This window comes from Carettochelys insculpta, unplaced genomic scaffold (genome assembly GCF_033958435.1).
Source record: "Carettochelys insculpta isolate YL-2023 unplaced genomic scaffold, ASM3395843v1 scaffold_0039, whole genome shotgun sequence".
Classification (NCBI taxonomy): Eukaryota; Metazoa; Chordata; order Testudines; family Carettochelyidae; genus Carettochelys; species Carettochelys insculpta.
Window position 1 is genome coordinate 243,785 of NW_027439076.1, and position 20,106 is coordinate 263,890.

Here is a 20,106-nt window from a genome sequence, read left to right on the forward strand (position 1 = left end):
GGTGGCGGCGGCAAAAGGAGGGGGGTTGCAGTAAGACAGGGGCAGACAGCATCAGGCACCTAACCGCGCCGCCTCCGGGTGGGCTCGAACCACCATCCTTTCGGTTAACAGCCGAACGCGCTGACCCATTGCGCCACAGAGACACCTGCGGGCAGCTTGCGCCACCTCCGAGCACAGTGCTCGCCTTGCCGTCAGGCAATCGGTGCAGGAGAAGCACCAGGCTGCCCGCTGGGCCCCTGCCCCTGCACTGAGCAGAGTGGCGCAGCGGGAGCGTGCTGGGCCCATAACCCAGAGGTCGATGGATCGAAACCATTCTCTGCTAGCCCTGCCTCTCGTGGCCTTTTGATTCAGGCTGAAGCCCACAGGCGGCCAAGACTCTTGCCCCAGCGCTGGGCACTGCAGGCGAGCAAACAGGACGCGGGAGTGACCCTCCTTCGTCTGCGTGAGCCACAAGAGGCTTTGAAGCCAGGTGGTCTCCTGCCAGAGGCTACTTTTGCTCAATGCCCTTGCCTCCTGAGGACTTGTGGGGTGTGCCCATTCTTCCATAGCAGCCCCTAGAATGGAGGCGGAGGGAGCACACGGCTCTCAGCCTCAGCGTGGTGCGCAAGGAACGTGCATCTCTCTCGACGTGTCCTTGCTTTACGTGCGTGTCGCTTGCCTAAGAAAGGTGGGAAGAAAGAGGAGGTTGACGGAAACCAGTGGACTCTGGCCATCCTGCGCATGGGCAATTGGAAAGAGAAGGTCTGATGGGACGCGCGTGGAAGCCCAGGGGGCGGCCTGTGACCGGCGGGACACAGCTTGTCAAGCACTGCCCGAGGCCCTGAAGTGGTGTGGCTGCTTGCCCACAAGTCAAGCGCACCCGTGAGAGATGAAGGCCTCCCGTCTCCCTCTCCGTCTCCGTCGCCGTCTCCGTCTCCGTCTCCGTCTCCTCAAGCGTCGTGAAGCAAGAGAGCTTCCTCATCCCCTTTTCCCACGCAGAAGGGGGAGCGGCTGCACAGGGAGTGCACCAAGGAGGGAGGCTCTGGGAGCTCGAGGCCAGAAAGGGGAAGCACAGGCCCTCTTTCTGCCCATTTTCCATCAGGGCTCCTTTGGCATGCCAAGGGCACGCCACCATCGGCTCGATTGGTGGGCTCTTTCGCCCCGCCTGTCCAATGCCATTCATTTGCGTGCCATTGGTCCTGACACGTGCCCGTGATGGCCTGCTGGAAAGTCAAGGGCTGATGTGCGAGAGGTCGCAGCCTCCTGGCTCCCTGGCCGGCCCGAAGCATCACTGGTTGCCGGCTCTCTTTTCCTGCCCAGAAAGGTGGGCGGGCCCCTGCTGAGGGAACACACCAGGGAGGCTCTTGCCATCGTCCTCATCAACCATGGGCTCAGCGCCCGTTGGTGTCCAATGCCCGTCTCACTAGCGCCTTCCATCTTTCCCTCTCGAGCGTGGAGCGCCCTGCTTGCTGTAGACGAGCTCCGTGCCAAGCTGATCCATCGGCTCCCTGTTCTCTCTGGGCTCTGCCTCTCCTATTCGAACCCACCGTTATGCCCAATACCGGGCTCTCCATTTTTCAAGTCGTCCTTCCTCTGGCAAATAAGCCCGGAGACCTGGAACTTCCACTGGGGGAACCTTCTGGAGCAGATTCCCTTTGGGCTGAATCTTCCCATACAATTCCTCCTTGGTGACCTTCTGCGCCCAGCCTATTCTCAGCATCCTGCTCCAACAACTCCTCTCCAACGCCACGAACCTTCTCGCTGAAACTTGCCTTTTCACCCACCTCTCCCAGACGGACAACATGCTGCTGAGCGCTCCGCTTTCTGCCTTTCGCTTTGCCAGATCTGATCCGTCGCCTTCAAACTCGCTCTTGCTTTCACGCTCCTAGGCGCTAGTTTCTTCTTCCAGTCCACATCATACGTTCCGCCCCTAGCCGGATGCGTGAACTTCTCTACGTTGTCTCCTTCGAGCCCCTCGCCGCTGATCTTCCTCCCTATTTCCTTATCGCCAATTACCAAGCGATGGTCAGAATGGGCCCGTGCCCTTTCCCTTCCCCGCTTAGCGCCTGCACCCTTCTCCCTAGCTTCTCTTCATCTTCTTCCACGATGACTACCTCACCCGCCGACCGCAACTTGGTGTTTTTCTTGACCTGCACAGATAGCCCTTCTCCCTCTTCCTTGATCTTGTCCATCGCTCTCTCGAGGGGGCGTGATGAACTCGCACGGCGCTAGGGGAGCGCCTTCTCTCGTACCTCTCCTCCTTCTAAACCAACTTCCCATCTCTGCGCGCATGCTCGCCGCTGCCGCCTCACCCTCCTCCGTATCCTCCAGCAACCGTATCAGTCTGCCGTCCACTCCGGACGACCCCAACACCTGACGAGTGACTTTCTCATCTCTCCTGTCAAACGCCTTCCGAGAAGGGACGAGGCGACTGTCGACGTGCCGGTCCTTTCGTCCAGCTCTCTGCGCTCTCAGGCTCGCTTGCCATATCGGCTGTCTGCTCCTTCTATCTTTCCCGAGTCCCGCTTGCTCGTCCGCCAGCAGTTCCTCGCGCTGCGCTCTCCATCTCGCCTTCGGTATCCTTGTCAGCCCCTCGGGTACATGGCCGGTTAGGGCACTCGTCGTCTTGTTCTTGCAGTCGGATGCGCTTGCTTTCTTGTGTCTTGTCACTGGCTCTTGGGGTGCTAGGCAGCTCTGCTTGGCCCTGAGGGGCACGGGATGTGGCGCCCCCTTCACTCTGCCCTTGGCCCGCCTGGCTGTGCGCTGGCTCAGCCGGGAGGGGACTCAGGCTTGGGCGGCATGGCCGCGCTTCCCTGGCAAGGCATGAGACAGGGATGACGTTCTTCGATTGTCACAGGGAGAGACACATCGTTGCCGCAACTCCTCTGTCTGCACCAAATCTTGGACCAAGTGGCTGAAGGAAGCGGGAGAGGAAAGAGCCTGACGATTTGCTGACTTTCTTGCCACTCCTTCCAGGCACGTCTCATTTTTGGAGCTGAAGTTCTGAGTTTTGGCTGCGGACAAGCGCTTCAAAGGTTTGCTTCCGGCCGACTTGGCAGGGCTTGGCTGACTTTTTCTTTGCACAAGCCTGCTGCTCAAGCGACTGGCAAAGGCCTCCAGAGGTGCCAGTCCCCTTCTGAGGAATTTTGCTGGGAACGTTGAGATGAGCATGTAAACAATGGCTGCTCGCTCCGAAGGACTGTGTCATGCGTGGAGAAACTCCTTCGTGGAACCTCCTTTCACACAAGGAAAACGAGGCAGTTCCCTCCACACGAGCTCGAGAGCTGGAGGAAGGCCCTGTCTGGGCTTCCACATTGCTCTTCATTCCAGCTCCTGTCTCGTGGAAGCTCTGTGCTCTCAACTGAGCCCAAAAGATCTTCGGAGCCACGCTAAATGAGGAGGAGGAGGAGGAGGAGGAGGAGGAGGTCAGAGACCTGTTTAGCAAGCGGGCTGTTTACTCTGTCTGTTCTACAAGCCTGCACCAAAATCCTTGCAATTGGGGTCTCTCATTTGTTGGCTGGAAGCGTTTGACTGTCGACCTTTTCTCCCGCTCTTTTATCTGAAGAACGCTGTGCAGTTTAGATGGTGAAGGACTGGCCCAGCATGCTCTTCTGGGGAAGAGGCCAGAAGGGAAGGCTGGTGGTGGTGGCGGCGGCAAAAGGAGGGGGGTTGCAGTAAGACAGGGGCAGACAGCGTCAGGCACCTAACCGCGCCGCCTCCGGGTGGGCTCGAACCACCATCCTTTCGGTTAACAGCCGAACGCGCTGACCCATTGCGCCACAGAGACACCTGCGGGCAGCTTGCGCCACCTCCGAGCACAGTGCTCGCCTTGCCGTCAGGCAATCGGTGCAGGAGAAGCACCAGGCTGCCCGCTGGGCCCCTGCCCCTGCGCTGAGCAGAGTGACGCAGCGGGAGCGTGCTGGGCCCATAACCCAGAGGTCGATGGATCGAAACCATTCTCTGCTAGCCCTGCCTCTCGTGGCCTTTTGATTCAGGCTGAAGCCCACAGGCGGCCAAGACTCTTGCCCCAGCGCTGGGCACTGCAGGCGAGCAAACAGGACGCGGGAGTGACCCTCCTTCGTCTGCGTGAGCCACAAGAGGCTTTGAAGCCAGGTGGTCTCCTGCCAGAGGCTACTTTTGCTCAATGCCCTTGCCTCCTGAGGACTTGTGGGGTGTGCCCATTCTTCCATAGCAGCCCCTAGAATGGAGGCGGAGGGAGCACACGGCTCTCAGCCTCAGCGTGGTGCGCAAGGAACGTGCATCTCTCTCGACGTGTCCTTGCTTTACGTGCGTGTCGCTTGCCTAAGAAAGGTGGGAAGAAAGAGGAGGTTGACGGAAACCAGTGGACTCTGGCCATCCTGCGCATGGGCAATTGGAAAGAGAAGGTCTGATGGGACGCGCGTGGAAGCCCAGGGGGCGGCCTGTGACCGGCGGGACACAGCTTGTCAAGCACTGCCCGAGGCCCTGAAGTGGTGTGGCTGCTTGCCCACAAGTCAAGCGCACCCGTGAGAGATGAAGGCCTCCCGTCTCCCTCTCCGTCTCCGTCGCCGTCTCCGTCTCCGTCTCCGTCTCCTCAAGCGTCGTGAAGCAAGAGAGCTTCCTCATCCCCTTTTCCCACGCAAAAGGGGGAGCGGCTGCACAGGGAGTGCACCAAGGAGGGAGGCTCTGGGAGCTCGAGGCCAGAAAGGGGAAGCACAGGCCCTCTTTCTGCCCATTTTCCATCAGGGCTCCTTTGGCATGCCAAGGGCACGCCACCATCGGCTCGATTGGTGGGCTCTTTCGCCCCGCCTGTCCAATGCCATTCATTTGCGTGCCATTGGTCCTGACACGTGCCCGTGATGGCCTGCTGGAAAGTCAAGGGCTGATGTGCGAGAGGTCGCAGCCTCCTGGCTCCCTGGCCGGCCCGAAGCATCACTGGTTGCCGGCTCTCTTTTCCTGCCCAGAAAGGTGGGCGGGCCCCTGCTGAGGGAACACACCAGGGAGGCTCTTGCCATCGTCCTCATCAACCATGGGCTCAGCGCCCGTTGGTGTCCAATGCCCGTCTCACTAGCGCCTTCCATCTTTCCCTCTCGAGCGTGGAGCGCCCTGCTTGCTGTAGACGAGCTCCGTGCCAAGCTGATCCATCGGCTCCCTGTTCTCTCTGGGCTCTGCCTCTCCTATTCGAACCCACCGTTATGCCCAATACCGGGCTCTCCATTTTTCAAGTCGTCCTTCCTCTGGCAAATAAGCCCGGAGACCTGGAACTTCCACTGGGGGAACCTTCTGGAGCAGATTCCCTTTGGGCTGAATCTTCCCATACAATTCCTCCTTGGTGACCTTCTGCGCCCAGCCTATTCTCAGCATCCTGCTCCAACAACTCCTCTCCAACGCCACGAACCTTCTCGCTGAAACTTGCCTTTTCACCCACCTCTCCCAGACGGACAACATGCTGCTGAGCGCTCCGCTTTCTGCCTTTCGCTTTGCCAGATCTGATCCGTCGCCTTCAAACTCGCTCTTGCTTTCACGCTCCTAGGCGCTAGTTTCTTCTTCCAGTCCACATCATACGTTCCGCCCCTAGCCGGATGCGTGAACTTCTCTACGTTGTCTCCTTCGAGCCCCTCGCCGCTGATCTTCCTCCCTATTTCCTTATCGCCAATTACCAAGCGATGGTCAGAATGGGCCCGTGCCCTTTCCCTTCCCCGCTTAGCGCCTGCACCCTTCTCCCTAGCTTCTCTTCATCTTCTTCCACGATGACTACCTCACCCGCCGACCGCAACTTGGTGTTTTTCTTGACCTGCACAGATAGCCCTTCTCCCTCTTCCTTGATCTTGTCCATCGCTCTCTCGAGGGGGCGTGATGAACTCGCACGGCGCTAGGGGAGCGCCTTCTCTCGTACCTCTCCTCCTTCTAAACCAACTTCCCATCTCTGCGCGCATGCTCGCCGCTGCCGCCTCACCCTCCTCCGTATCCTCCAGCAACCGTATCAGTCTGCCGTCCACTCCGGACGACCCCAACACCTGACGAGTGACTTTCTCATCTCTCCTGTCAAACGCCTTCCGAGAAGGGACGAGGCGACTGTCGACGTGCCGGTCCTTTCGTCCAGCTCTCTGCGCTCTCAGGCTCGCTTGCCATATCGGCTGTCTGCTCCTTCTATCTTTCCCGAGTCCCGCTTGCTCGTCCGCCAGCAGTTCCTCGCGCTGCGCTCTCCATCTCGCCTTCGGTATCCTTGTCAGCCCCTCGGGTACATGGCCGGTTAGGGCACTCGTCGTCTTGTTCTTGCAGTCGGATGCGCTTGCTTTCTTGTGTCTTGTCACTGGCTCTTGGGGTGCTAGGCAGCTCTGCTTGGCCCTGAGGGGCACGGGATGTGGCGCCCCCTTCACTCTGCCCTTGGCCCGCCTGGCTGTGCGCTGGCTCAGCCGGGAGGGGACTCAGGCTTGGGCGGCATGGCCGCGCTTCCCTGGCAAGGCATGAGACAGGGATGACGTTCTTCGATTGTCACAGGGAGAGACACATCATTGCCGCAACTCCTCTGTCTGCACCAAATCTTGGACCAAGTGGCTGAAGGAAGCGGGAGAGGAAAGAGCCTGACGATTTGCTGACTTTCTTGCCACTCCTTCCAGGCACGTCTCATTTTTGGAGCTGAAGTTCTGAGTTTTGGCTGCGGACAAGCGCTTCAAAGGTTTGCTTCCGGCCGACTTGGCAGGGCTTGGCTGACTTTTTCTTTGCACAAGCCTGCTGCTCAAGCGACTGGCAAAGGCCTCCAGAGGTGCCAGTCCCCTTCTGAGGAATTTTGCTGGGAACGTTGAGATGAGCATGTAAACAATGGCTGCTCGCTCCGAAGGACTGTGTCATGCGTGGAGAAACTCCTTCGTGGAACCTCCTTTCACACAAGGAAAACGAGGCAGTTCCCTCCACACGAGCTCGAGAGCTGGAGGAAGGCCCTGTCTGGGCTTCCACATTGCTCTTCATTCCAGCTCCTGTCTCGTGGAAGCTCTGTGCTCTCAACTGAGCCCAAAAGATCTTCGGAGCCACGCTAAATGAGGAGGAGGAGGAGGAGGTCAGAGACCTGTTTAGCAAGCGGGCTGTTTACTCTGTCTGTTCTACAAGCCTGCACCAAAATCCTTGCAATTGGGGTCTCTCATTTGTTGGCTGGAAGCGTTTGACTGTCGACCTTTTCTCCCGCTCTTTTATCTGAAGAACGCTGTGCAGTTTAGATGGTGAAGGACTGGCCCAGCATGCTCTTCTGGGGAAGAGGCCAGAAGGGAAGGCTGGTGGTGGTGGCGGCGGCAAAAGGAAGGGGGTTGCAGTAAGACAGGGGCAGACAGCATCAGGCACCTAACCGCGCCGCCTCCGGGTGGGCTCGAACCACCATCCTTTCGGTTAACAGCCGAACGCGCTGACCCATTGCGCCACAGAGACACCTGCGGGAATTTTGCTCCACCTCCGAGCACAGTGCTCGCCTTGCCGTCAGGCAATCGGTGCAGGAGAAGCACCAGGCTGCCCGCTGGGCCCCAGCCTCTGCGCTGAGCAGAGTGACGCAGCGGGAGCGTGCTGGGCCCATAACCCAGAGGTCGATGGATCGAAACCATTCTCTGCTAGCCCTGCCTCTCGTGGCCTTTTGATTCAGGCTGAAGCCCACAGGCGGCCAAGACTCTTGCCCCAGCGCTGGGCACTGCAGGCGAGCAAACAGGACGCGGGAGTGACCCTCCTTCGTCTGCGTGAGCCACAAGAGGCTTTGAAGCCAGGTGGTCTCCTGCCAGAGGCTACTTTTGCTCAATGCCCTTGCCTCCTGAGGACTTGTGGGGTGTGCCCATTCTTCCATAGCAGCCCCTAGAATGGAGGCGGAGGGAGCACACGGCTCTCAGCCTCAGCGTGGTGCGCAAGGAACGTGCATCTCTCTCGACGTGTCCTTGCTTTACGTGCGTGTCGCTTGCCTAAGAAAGGTGGGAAGAAAGAGGAGGTTGACGGAAACCAGTGGACTCTGGCCATCCTGCGCATGGGCAATTGGAAAGAGAAGGTCTGATGGGACGCGCGTGGAAGCCCAGGGGGCGGCCTGTGACCGGCGGGACACAGCTTGTCAAGCACTGCCCGAGGCCCTGAAGTGGTGTGGCTGCTTGCCCACAAGTCAAGCGCACCCGTGAGAGATGAAGGCCTCCCGTCTCCCTCTCCGTCTCCGTCGCCGTCTCCGTCTCCGTCTCCGTCTCCTCAAGCGTCGTGAAGCAAGAGAGCTTCCTCATCCCCTTTTCCCACGCAGAAGGGGGAGCGGCTGCACAGGGAGTGCACCAAGGAGGGAGGCTCTGGGAGCTCGAGGCCAGAAAGGGGAAGCACAGGCCCTCTTTCTGCCCATTTTCCATCAGGGCTCCTTTGGCATGCCAAGGGCACGCCACCATCGGCTCGATTGGTGGGCTCTTTCGCCCCGCCTCTCCAATGCCATTCATTTGCGTGCCATTGGTCCTGACACGTGCCCGTGATGGCCTGCTGGAAAGTCAAGGGCTGATGTGCGAGAGGTCGCAGCCTCCTGGCTCCCTGGCCGGCCCGAAGCATCACTGGTTGCCGGCTCTCTTTTCCTGCCCAGAAAGGTGGGCGGGCCCCTGCTGAGGGAACACACCAGGGAGGCTCTTGCCATCGTCCTCATCAACCATGGGCTCAGCGCCCGTTGGTGTCCAATGCCCGTCTCACTAGCGCCTTCCATCTTTCCCTCTCGAGCGTGGAGCGCCCTGCTTGCTGTAGACGAGCTCCGTGCCAAGCTGATCCATCGGCTCCCTGTTCTCTCTGGGCTCTGCCTCTCCTATTCGAACCCACCGTTATGCCCAATACCGGGCTCTCCATTTTTCAAGTCGTCCTTCCTCTGGCAAATAAGCCCGGAGACCTGGAACTTCCACTGGGGGAACCTTCTGGAGCAGATTCCCTTTGGGCTGAATCTTCCCATACAATTCCTCCTTGGTGACCTTCTGCGCCCAGCCTATTCTCAGCATCCTGCTCCAACAACTCCTCTCCAACGCCACGAACCTTCTCGCTGAAACTTGCCTTTTCACCCACCTCTCCCAGACGGACAACATGCTGCTGAGCGCTCCGCTTTCTGCCTTTCGCTTTGCCAGATCTGATCCGTCGCCTTCAAACTCGCTCTTGCTTTCACGCTCCTAGGCGCTAGTTTCTTCTTCCAGTCCACATCATACGTTACGCCCCTAGCCGGATGCGTGAACTTCTCTACGTTGTCTCCTTCGAGCCCCTCGCCGCTGATCTTCCTCCCTATTTCCTTATCGCCAATTACCAAGCGATGGTCAGAATGGGCCCGTGCCCTTTCCCTTCCCCGCTTAGCGCCTGCACCCTTCTCCCTAGCTTCTCTTCATCTTCTTCCACGATGACTACCTCACCCGCCGACCGCAACTTGGTGTTTTTCTTGACCTGCACAGATAGCCCTTCTCCCTCTTCCTTGATCTTGTCCATCGCTCTCTCGAGGGGGCGTGATGAACTCGCACGGCGCTAGGGGAGCGCCTTCTCTCGTACCTCTCCTCCTTCTAAACCAACTTCCCATCTCTGCGCGCATGCTCGCCGCTGCCGCCTCACCCTCCTCCGTATCCTCCAGCAACCGTATCAGTCTGCCGTCCACTCCGGACGACCCCAACACCTGACGAGTGACTTTCTCATCTCTCCTGTCAAACGCCTTCCGAGAAGGGACGAGGCGACTGTCGACGTGCCGGTCCTTTCGTCCAGCTCTCTGCGCTCTCAGGCTCGCTTGCCATATCGGCTGTCTGCTCCTTCTATCTTTCCCGAGTCCCGCTTGCTCGTCCGCCAGCAGTTCCTCGCGCTGCGCTCTCCATCTCGCCTTCGGTATCCTTGTCAGCCCCTCGGGTACATGGCCGGTTAGGGCACTCGTCGTCTTGTTCTTGCAGTCGGATGCGCTTGCTTTCTTGTGTCTTGTCACTGGCTCTTGGGGTGCTAGGCAGCTCTGCTTGGCCCTGAGGGGCACGGGATGTGGCGCCCCCTTCACTCTGCCCTTGGCCCGCCTGGCTGTGCGCTGGCTCAGCCGGGAGGGGACTCAGGCTTGGGCGGCATGGCCGCGCTTCCCTGGCAAGGCATGAGACAGGGATGACGTTCTTCGATTGTCACAGGGAGAGACACATCGTTGCCGCAACTCCTCTGTCTGCACCAAATCTTGGACCAAGTGGCTGAAGGAAGCGGGAGAGGAAAGAGCCTGACGATTTGCTGACTTTCTTGCCACTCCTTCCAGGCACGTCTCATTTTTGGAGCTGAAGTTCTGAGTTTTGGCTGCGGACAAGCGCTTCAAAGGTTTGCTTCCGGCCGACTTGGCAGGGCTTGGCTGACTTTTTCTTTGCACAAGCCTGCTGCTCAAGCGACTGGCAAAGGCCTCCAGAGGTGCCAGTCCCCTTCTGAGGAATTTTGCTGGGAACGTTGAGATGAGCATGTAAACAATGGCTGCTCGCTCCGAAGGACTGTGTCATGCGTGGAGAAACTCCTTCGTGGAACCTCCTTTCACACAAGGAAAACGAGGCAGTTCCCTCCACACGAGCTCGAGAGCTGGAGGAAGGCCCTGTCTGGGCTTCCACATTGCTCTTCATTCCAGCTCCTGTCTCGTGGAAGCTCTGTGCTCTCAACTGAGCCCAAAAGATCTTCGGAGCCACGCTAAATGAGGAGGAGGAGGAGGAGGAGGAGGAGGAGGTCAGAGACCTGTTTAGCAAGCGGGCTGTTTACTCTGTCTGTTCTACAAGCCTGCACCAAAATCCTTGCAATTGGGGTCTCTCATTTGTTGGCTGGAAGCGTTTGACTGTCGACCTTTTCTCCCGCTCTTTTATCTGAAGAACGCTGTGCAGTTTAGATGGTGAAGGACTGGCCCAGCATGCTCTTCTGGGGAAGAGGCCAGAAGGGAAGGCTGGTGGTGGTGGCGGCGGCAAAAGGAGGGGGGTTGCAGTAAGACAGGGGCAGACAGCGTCAGGCACCTAACCGCGCCGCCTCCGGGTGGGCTCGAACCACCATCCTTTCGGTTAACAGCCGAACGCGCTGACCCATTGCGCCACAGAGACACCTGCGGGCAGCTTGCGCCACCTCCGAGCACAGTGCTCGCCTTGCCGTCAGGCAATCGGTGCAGGAGAAGCACCAGGCTGCCCGCTGGGCCCCTGCCCCTGCGCTGAGCAGAGTGGCGCAGCGGGAGCGTGCTGGGCCCATAACCCAGAGGTCGATGGATCGAAACCATTCTCTGCTAGCCCTGCCTCTCGTGGCCTTTTGATTCAGGCTGAAGCCCACAGGCGGCCAAGACTCTTGCCCCAGCGCTGGGCACTGCAGGCGAGCAAACAGGACGCGGGAGTGACCCTCCTTCGTCTGCGTGAGCCACAAGAGGCTTTGAAGCCAGGTGGTCTCCTGCCAGAGGCTACTTTTGCTCAATGCCCTTGCCTCCTGAGGACTTGTGGGGTGTGCCCATTCTTCCATAGCAGCCCCTAGAATGGAGGCGGAGGGAGCACACGGCTCTCAGCCTCAGCGTGGTGCGCAAGGAACGTGCATCTCTCTCGACGTGTCCTTGCTTTACGTGCGTGTCGCTTGCCTAAGAAAGGTGGGAAGAAAGAGGAGGTTGACGGAAACCAGTGGACTCTGGCCATCCTGCGCATGGGCAATTGGAAAGAGAAGGTCTGATGGGACGCGCGTGGAAGCCCAGGGGGCGGCCTGTGACCGGCGGGACACAGCTTGTCAAGCACTGCCCGAGGCCCTGAAGTGGTGTGGCTGCTTGCCCACAAGTCAAGCGCACCCGTGAGAGATGAAGGCCTCCCGTCTCCCTCTCCGTCTCCGTCGCCGTCTCCGTCTCCGTCTCCGTCTCCTCAAGCGTCGTGAAGCAAGAGAGCTTCCTCATCCCCTTTTCCCACGCAGAAGGGGGAGCGGCTGCACAGGGAGTGCACCAAGGAGGGAGGCTCTGGGAGCTCGAGGCCAGAAAGGGGAAGCACAGGCCCTCTTTCTGCCCATTTTCCATCAGGGCTCCTTTGGCATGCCAAGGGCACGCCACCATCGGCTCGATTGGTGGGCTCTTTCGCCCCGCCTCTCCAATGCCATTCATTTGCGTGCCATTGGTCCTGACACGTGCCCGTGATGGCCTGCTGGAAAGTCAAGGGCTGATGTGCGAGAGGTCGCAGCCTCCTGGCTCCCTGGCCGGCCCGAAGCATCACTGGTTGCCGGCTCTCTTTTCCTGCCCAGAAAGGTGGGCGGGCCCCTGCTGAGGGAACACACCAGGGAGGCTCTTGCCATCGTCCTCATCAACCATGGGCTCAGCGCCCGTTGGTGTCCAATGCCCGTCTCACTAGCGCCTTCCATCTTTCCCTCTCGAGCGTGGAGCGCCCTGCTTGCTGTAGACGAGCTCCGTGCCAAGCTGATCCATCGGCTCCCTGTTCTCTCTGGGCTCTGCCTCTCCTATTCGAACCCACCGTTATGCCCAATACCGGGCTCTCCATTTTTCAAGTCGTCCTTCCTCTGGCAAATAAGCCCGGAGACCTGGAACTTCCACTGGGGGAACCTTCTGGAGCAGATTCCCTTTGGGCTGAATCTTCCCATACAATTCCTCCTTGGTGACCTTCTGCGCCCAGCCTATTCTCAGCATCCTGCTCCAACAACTCCTCTCCAACGCCACGAACCTTCTCGCTGAAACTTGCCTTTTCACCCACCTCTCCCAGACGGACAACATGCTGCTGAGCGCTCCGCTTTCTGCCTTTCGCTTTGCCAGATCTGATCCGTCGCCTTCAAACTCGCTCTTGCTTTCACGCTCCTAGGCGCTAGTTTCTTCTTCCAGTCCACATCATACGTTACGCCCCTAGCCGGATGCGTGAACTTCTCTACGTTGTCTCCTTCGAGCCCCTCGCCGCTGATCTTCCTCCCTATTTCCTTATCGCCAATTACCAAGCGATGGTCAGAATGGGCCCGTGCCCTTTCCCTTCCCCGCTTAGCGCCTGCACCCTTCTCCCTAGCTTCTCTTCATCTTCTTCCACGATGACTACCTCACCCGCCGACCGCAACTTGGTGTTTTTCTTGACCTGCACAGATAGCCCTTCTCCCTCTTCCTTGATCTTGTCCATCGCTCTCTCGAGGGGGCGTGATGAACTCGCACGGCGCTAGGGGAGCGCCTTCTCTCGTACCTCTCCTCCTTCTAAACCAACTTCCCATCTCTGCGCGCATGCTCGCCGCTGCCGCCTCACCCTCCTCCGTATCCTCCAGCAACCGTATCAGTCTGCCGTCCACTCCGGACGACCCCAACACCTGACGAGTGACTTTCTCATCTCTCCTGTCAAACGCCTTCCGAGAAGGGACGAGGCGACTGTCGACGTGCCGGTCCTTTCGTCCAGCTCTCTGCGCTCTCAGGCTCGCTTGCCATATCGGCTGTCTGCTCCTTCTATCTTTCCCGAGTCCCGCTTGCTCGTCCGCCAGCAGTTCCTCGCGCTGCGCTCTCCATCTCGCCTTCGGTATCCTTGTCAGCCCCTCGGGTACATGGCCGGTTAGGGCACTCGTCGTCTTGTTCTTGCAGTCGGATGCGCTTGCTTTCTTGTGTCTTGTCACTGGCTCTTGGGGTGCTAGGCAGCTCTGCTTGGCCCTGAGGGGCACGGGATGTGGCGCCCCCTTCACTCTGCCCTTGGCCCGCCTGGCTGTGCGCTGGCTCAGCCGGGAGGGGACTCAGGCTTGGGCGGCATGGCCGCGCTTCCCTGGCAAGGCATGAGACAGGGATGACGTTCTTCGATTGTCACAGGGAGAGACACATCGTTGCCGCAACTCCTCTGTCTGCACCAAATCTTGGACCAAGTGGCTGAAGGAAGCGGGAGAGGAAAGAGCCTGACGATTTGCTGACTTTCTTGCCACTCCTTCCAGGCACGTCTCATTTTTGGAGCTGAAGTTCTGAGTTTTGGCTGCGGACAAGCGCTTCAAAGGTTTGCTTCCGGCCGACTTGGCAGGGCTTGGCTGACTTTTTCTTTGCACAAGCCTGCTGCTCAAGCGACTGGCAAAGGCCTCCAGAGGTGCCAGTCCCCTTCTGAGGAATTTTGCTGGGAACGTTGAGATGAGCATGTAAACAATGGCTGCTCGCTCCGAAGGACTGTGTCATGCGTGGAGAAACTCCTTCGTGGAACCTCCTTTCACACAAGGAAAACGAGGCAGTTCCCTCCACACGAGCTCGAGAGCTGGAGGAAGGCCCTGTCTGGGCTTCCACATTGCTCTTCATTCCAGCTCCTGTCTCGTGGAAGCTCTGTGCTCTCAACTGAGCCCAAAAGATCTTCGGAGCCACGCTAAATGAGGAGGAGGAGGAGGAGGAGGAGGAGGAGGTCAGAGACCTGTTTAGCAAGCGGGCTGTTTACTCTGTCTGTTCTACAAGCCTGCACCAAAATCCTTGCAATTGGGGTCTCTCATTTGTTGGCTGGAAGCGTTTGACTGTCGACCTTTTCTCCCGCTCTTTTATCTGAAGAACGCTGTGCAGTTTAGATGGTGAAGGACTGGCCCAGCATGCTCTTCTGGGGAAGAGGCCAGAAGGGAAGGCTGGTGGTGGTGGCGGCGGCAAAAGGAGGGGGGTTGCAGTAAGACAGGGGCAGACAGCGTCAGGCACCTAACCGCGCCGCCTCCGGGTGGGCTCGAACCACCATCCTTTCGGTTAACAGCCGAACGCGCTGACCCATTGCGCCACAGAGACACCTGCGGGCAGCTTGCGCCACCTCCGAGCACAGTGCTCGCCTTGCCGTCAGGCAATCGGTGCAGGAGAAGCACCAGGCTGCCCGCTGGGCCCCTGCCTCTGCGCTGAGCAGAGTGGCGCAGCGGGAGCGTGCTGGGCCCATAACCCAGAGGTCGATGGATCGAAACCATTCTCTGCTAGCCCTGCCTCTCGTGGCCTTTTGATTCAGGCTGAAGCCCACAGGCGGCCAAGACTCTTGCCCCAGCGCTGGGCACTGCAGGCGAGCAAACAGGACGCGGGAGTGACCCTCCTTCGTCTGCGTGAGCCACAAGAGGCTTTGAAGCCAGGTGGTCTCCTGCCAGAGGCTACTTTTGCTCAATGCCCTTGCCTCCTGAGGACTTGTGGGGTGTGCCCATTCTTCCATAGCAGCCCCTAGAATGGAGGCGGAGGGAGCACACGGCTCTCAGCCTCAGCGTGGTGCGCAAGGAACGTGCATCTCTCTCGACGTGTCCTTGCTTTACGTGCGTGTCGCTTGCCTAAGAAAGGTGGGAAGAAAGAGGAGGTTGACGGAAACCAGTGGACTCTGGCCATCCTGCGCATGGGCAATTGGAAAGAGAAGGTCTGATGGGACGCGCGTGGAAGCCCAGGGGGCGGCCTGTGACCGGCGGGACACAGCTTGTCAAGCACTGCCCGAGGCCCTGAAGTGGTGTGGCTGCTTGCCCACAAGTCAAGCGCACCCGTGAGAGATGAAGGCCTCCCGTCTCCCTCTCCGTCTCCGTCGCCGTCTCCGTCTCCGTCTCCGTCTCCTCAAGCGTCGTGAAGCAAGAGAGCTTCCTCATCCCCTTTTCCCACGCAGAAGGGGGAGCGGCTGCACAGGGAGTGCACCAAGGAGGGAGGCTCTGGGAGCTCGAGGCCAGAAAGGGGAAGCACAGGCCCTCTTTCTGCCCATTTTCCATCAGGGCTCCTTTGGCATGCCAAGGGCACGCCACCATCGGCTCGATTGGTGGGCTCTTTCGCCCCGCCTGTCCAATGCCATTCATTTGCGTGCCATTGGTCCTGACACGTGCCCGTGATGGCCTGCTGGAAAGTCAAGGGCTGATGTGCGAGAGGTCGCAGCCTCCTGGCTCCCTGGCCGGCCCGAAGCATCACTGGTTGCCGGCTCTCTTTTCCTGCCCAGAAAGGTGGGCGGGCCCCTGCTGAGGGAACACACCAGGGAGGCTCTTGCCATCGTCCTCATCAACCATGGGCTCAGCGCCCGTTGGTGTCCAATGCCCGTCTCACTAGCGCCTTCCATCTTTCCCTCTCGAGCGTGGAGCGCCCTGCTTGCTGTAGACGAGCTCCGTGCCAAGCTGATCCATCGGCTCCCTGTTCTCTCTGGGCTCTGCCTCTCCTATTCGAACCCACCGTTATGCCCAATACCGGGCTCTCCATTTTTCAAGTCGTCCTTCCTCTGGCAAATAAGCCCGGAGACCTGGAACTTCCACTGGGGGAACCTTCTGGAGCAGATTCCCTTTGGGCTGAATCTTCCCATACAATTCCTCCTTGGTGACCTTCTGCGCCCAGCCTATTCTCAGCATCCTGCTCCAACAACTCCTCTCCAACGCCACGAACCTTCTCGCTGAAACTTGCCTTTTCACCCACCTCTCCCAGACGGACAACATGCTGCTGAGCGCTCCGCTTTCTGCCTTTCGCTTTGCCAGATCTGATCCGTCGCCTTCAAACTCGCTCTTGCTTTCACGCTCCTAGGCGCTAGTTTCTTCTTCCAGTCCACATCATACGTTACGCCCCTAGCCGGATGCGTGAACTTCTCTACGTTGTCTCCTTCGAGCCCCTCGCCGCTGATCTTCCTCCCTATTTCCTTATCGCCAATTACCAAGCGATGGTCAGAATGGGCCCGTGCCCTTTCCCTTCCCCGCTTAGCGCCTGCACCCTTCTCCCTAGCTTCTCTTCATCTTCTTCCACGATGACTACCTCACCCGCCGACCGCAACTTGGTGTTTTTCTTGACCTGCACAGATAGCCCTTCTCCCTCTTCCTTGATCTTGTCCATCGCTCTCTCGAGGGGGCGTGATGAACTCGCACGGCGCTAGGGGAGCGCCTTCTCTCGTACCTCTCCTCCTTCTAAACCAACTTCCCATCTCTGCGCGCATGCTCGCCGCTGCCGCCTCACCCTCCTCCGTATCCTCCAGCAACCGTATCAGTCTGCCGTCCACTCCGGACGACCCCAACACCTGACGAGTGACTTTCTCATCTCTCCTGTCAAACGCCTTCCGAGAAGGGACGAGGCGACTGTCGACGTGCCGGTCCTTTCGTCCAGCTCTCTGCGCTCTCAGGCTCGCTTGCCATATCGGCTGTCTGCTCCTTCTATCTTTCCCGAGTCCCGCTTGCTCGTCCGCCAGCAGTTCCTCGCGCTGCGCTCTCCATCTCGCCTTCGGTATCCTTGTCAGCCCCTCGGGTACATGGCCGGTTAGGGCACTCGTCGTCTTGTTCTTGCAGTCGGATGCGCTTGCTTTCTTGTGTCTTGTCACTGGCTCTTGGGGTGCTAGGCAGCTCTGCTTGGCCCTGAGGGGCACGGGATGTGGCGCCCCCTTCACTCTGCCCTTGGCCCGCCTGGCTGTGCGCTGGCTCAGCCGGGAGGGGACTCAGGCTTGGGCGGCATGGCCGCGCTTCCCTGGCAAGGCATGAGACAGGGATGACGTTCTTCGATTGTCACAGGGAGAGACACATCGTTGCCGCAACTCCTCTGTCTGCACCAAATCTTGGACCAAGTGGCTGAAGGAAGCGGGAGAGGAAAGAGCCTGACGATTTGCTGACTTTCTTGCCACTCCTTCCAGGCACGTCTCATTTTTGGAGCTGAAGTTCTGAGTTTTGGCTGCGGACAAGCGCTTCAAAGGTTTGCTTCCGGCCGACTTGGCAGGGCTTGGCTGACTTTTTCTTTGCACAAGCCTGCTGCTCAAGCGACTGGCAAAGGCCTCCAGAGGTGCCAGTCCCCTTCTGAGGAATTTTGCTGGGAACGTTGAGATGAGCATGTAAACAATGGCTGCTCGCTCCGAAGGACTGTGTCATGCGTGGAGAAACTCCTTCGTGGAACCTCCTTTCACACAAGGAAAACGAGGCAGTTCCCTCCACACGAGCTCGAGAGCTGGAGGAAGGCCCTGTCTGGGCTTCCACATTGCTCTTCATTCCAGCTCCTGTCTCGTGGAAGCTCTGTGCTCTCAACTGAGCCCAAAAGATCTTCGGAGCCACGCTAAATGAGGAGGAGGAGGAGGAGGAGGAGGAGGAGGTCAGAGACCTGTTTAGCAAGCGGGCTGTTTACTCTGTCTGTTCTACAAGCCTGCACCAAAATCCTTGCAATTGGGGTCTCTCATTTGTTGGCTGGAAGCGTTTGACTGTCGACCTTTTCTCCCGCTCTTTTATCTGAAGAACGCTGTGCAGTTTAGATGGTGAAGGACTGGCCCAGCATGCTCTTCTGGGGAAGAGGCCAGAAGGGAAGGCTGGTGGTGGTGGCGGCGGCAAAAGGAGGGGGGTTGCAGTAAGACAGGGGCAGACAGCGTCAGGCACCTAACCGCGCCGCTTCCGGGTGGGCTCGAACCACCATCCTTTCGGTTAACAGCCGAACGCGCTGACCCATTGCGCCACAGAGACACCTGCGGGCAGCTTGCGCCACCTCCGAGCACAGTGCTCGCCTTGCCGTCAGGCAATCGGTGCAGGAGAAGCACCAGGCTGCCCGCTGGGCCCGAGCCCATGCGCTGAGCAGAGTGGCGCAGCGGGAGCGTGCTGGGCCCATAACCCAGAGGTCGATGGATCGAAACCATTCTCTGCTAGCCCTGCCTCTCGTGGCCTTTTGATTCAGGCTGAAGCCCACAGGCGGCCAAGACTCTTGCCCCAGCGCTGGGCACTGCAGGCGAGCAAACAGGACGCGGGAGTGACCCTCCTTCGTCTGCGTGAGCCACAAGAGGCTTTGAAGCCAGGTGGTCTCCTGCCAGAGGCTACTTTTGCTCAATGCCCTTGCCTCCTGAGGACTTGTGGGGTGTGCCCATTCTTCCATAGCAGCCCCTAGAATGGAGGCGGAGGGAGCACACGGCTCTCAGCCTCAGCGTGGTGCGCAAGGAACGTGCATCTCTCTCGACGTGTCCTTGCTTTACGTGCGTGTCGCTTGCCTAAGAAAGGTGGGAAGAAAGAGGAGGTTGACGGAAACCAGTGGACTCTGGCCATCCTGCGCATGGGCAATTGGAAAGAGAAGGTCTGATGGGACGCGCGTGGAAGCCCAGGGGGCGGCCTGTGACCGGCGGGACACAGCTTGTCAAGCACTGCCCGAGGCCCTGAAGTGGTGTGGCTGCTTGCCCACAAGTCAAGCGCACCCGTGAGAGATGAAGGCCTCCCGTCTCCCTCTCCGTCTCCGTCGCCGTCTCCGTCTCCGTCTCCTCAAGCGTCGTGAAGCAAGAGAGCTTCCTCATCCCCTTTTCCCACGCAGAAGGGGGAGCGGCTGCACAGGGAGTGCACCAAGGAGGGAGGCTCTGGGAGCTCGAGGCCAGAAAGGGGAAGCACAGGCCCTCTTTCTGCCCATTTTCCATCAGGGCTCCTTTGGCATGCCAAGGGCACGCCACCATCGGCTCGATTGGTGGGCTCTTTCGCCCCGCCTGTCCAATGCCATTCATTTGCGTGCCATTGGTCCTGACACGTGCCCGTGATGGCCTGCTGGAAAGTCAAGGGCTGATGTGCGAGAGGTCGCAGCCTCCTGGCTCCCTGGCCGGCCCGAAGCATCACTGGTTGCCGGCTCTCTTTTCCTGCCCAGAAAGGTGGGCGGGCCCCTGCTGAGGGAACACACCAGGGAGGCTCTTGCCATCGTCCTCATCAACCATGGGCTCAGCGCCCGTTGGTGTCCAATGCCCGTCTCACTAGCGCCTTCCATCTTTCCCTCTCGAGCGTGGAGCGCCCTGCTTGCTGTAGACGAGCTCCGTGCCAAGCTGATCCATCGGCTCCCTGTTCTCTCTGGGCTCTGCCTCTCCTATTCGAACCCACCGTTATGCCCAATACCGGGCTCTCCATTTTTCAAGTCGTCCTTCCTCTGGCAAATAAGCCCGGAGACCTGGAACTTCCACTGGGGGAACCTTCTGGAGCAGATTCCCTTTGGGCTGAATCTTCCCATACAATTCCTCCTTGGTGACCTTCTGCGCCCAGCCTATTCTCAGCATCCTGCTCCAACAACTCCTCTCCAACGCCACGAACCTTCTCGCTGAAACTTGCCTTTTCACCCACCTCTCCCAGACGGACAACATGCTGCTGAGCGCTCCGCTTTCTGCCTTTCGCTTTGCCAGATCTGATCCGTCGCCTTCAAACTCGCTCTTGCTTTCACGCTCCTAGGCGCTAGTTTCTTCTTCCAGTCCACATCATACGTTCCGCCCCTAGCCGGATGCGTGAACTTCTCTACGTTGTCTCCTTCGAGCCCCTCGCCGCTGATCTTCCTCCCTATTTCCTTATCGCCAATTACCAAGCGATGGTCAG

General features: G+C 59.1%; 4 non-coding genes across 4 annotated transcripts; all 4 read right to left on the reverse strand.

Moving 5' to 3' along the window:
* Window positions 1-69: 69 nt before the first annotated feature.
* Window positions 70-143, reverse strand: TRNAN-GUU (transfer RNA asparagine (anticodon GUU)). The gene has a single exon. It is a non-coding gene; the product is annotated as a tRNA-Asn (tRNA).
* Window positions 144-3,692: 3,549 nt separating this feature from the next.
* On the reverse strand, window positions 3,693-3,766 carry TRNAN-GUU (transfer RNA asparagine (anticodon GUU)). Its single transcript has one exon. It is a non-coding gene; the product is annotated as a tRNA-Asn (tRNA).
* A 3,537-nt stretch (window positions 3,767-7,303) lies between these two features.
* Window positions 7,304-7,377, reverse strand: TRNAN-GUU (transfer RNA asparagine (anticodon GUU)). Its single transcript has one exon. It is a non-coding gene; the product is annotated as a tRNA-Asn (tRNA).
* A 3,549-nt stretch (window positions 7,378-10,926) lies between these two features.
* TRNAN-GUU (transfer RNA asparagine (anticodon GUU)) lies at window positions 10,927-11,000 on the reverse strand. Its single transcript has one exon. It is a non-coding gene; the product is annotated as a tRNA-Asn (tRNA).
* Between the last annotated feature and the right edge of the window lie 9,106 nt (window positions 11,001-20,106).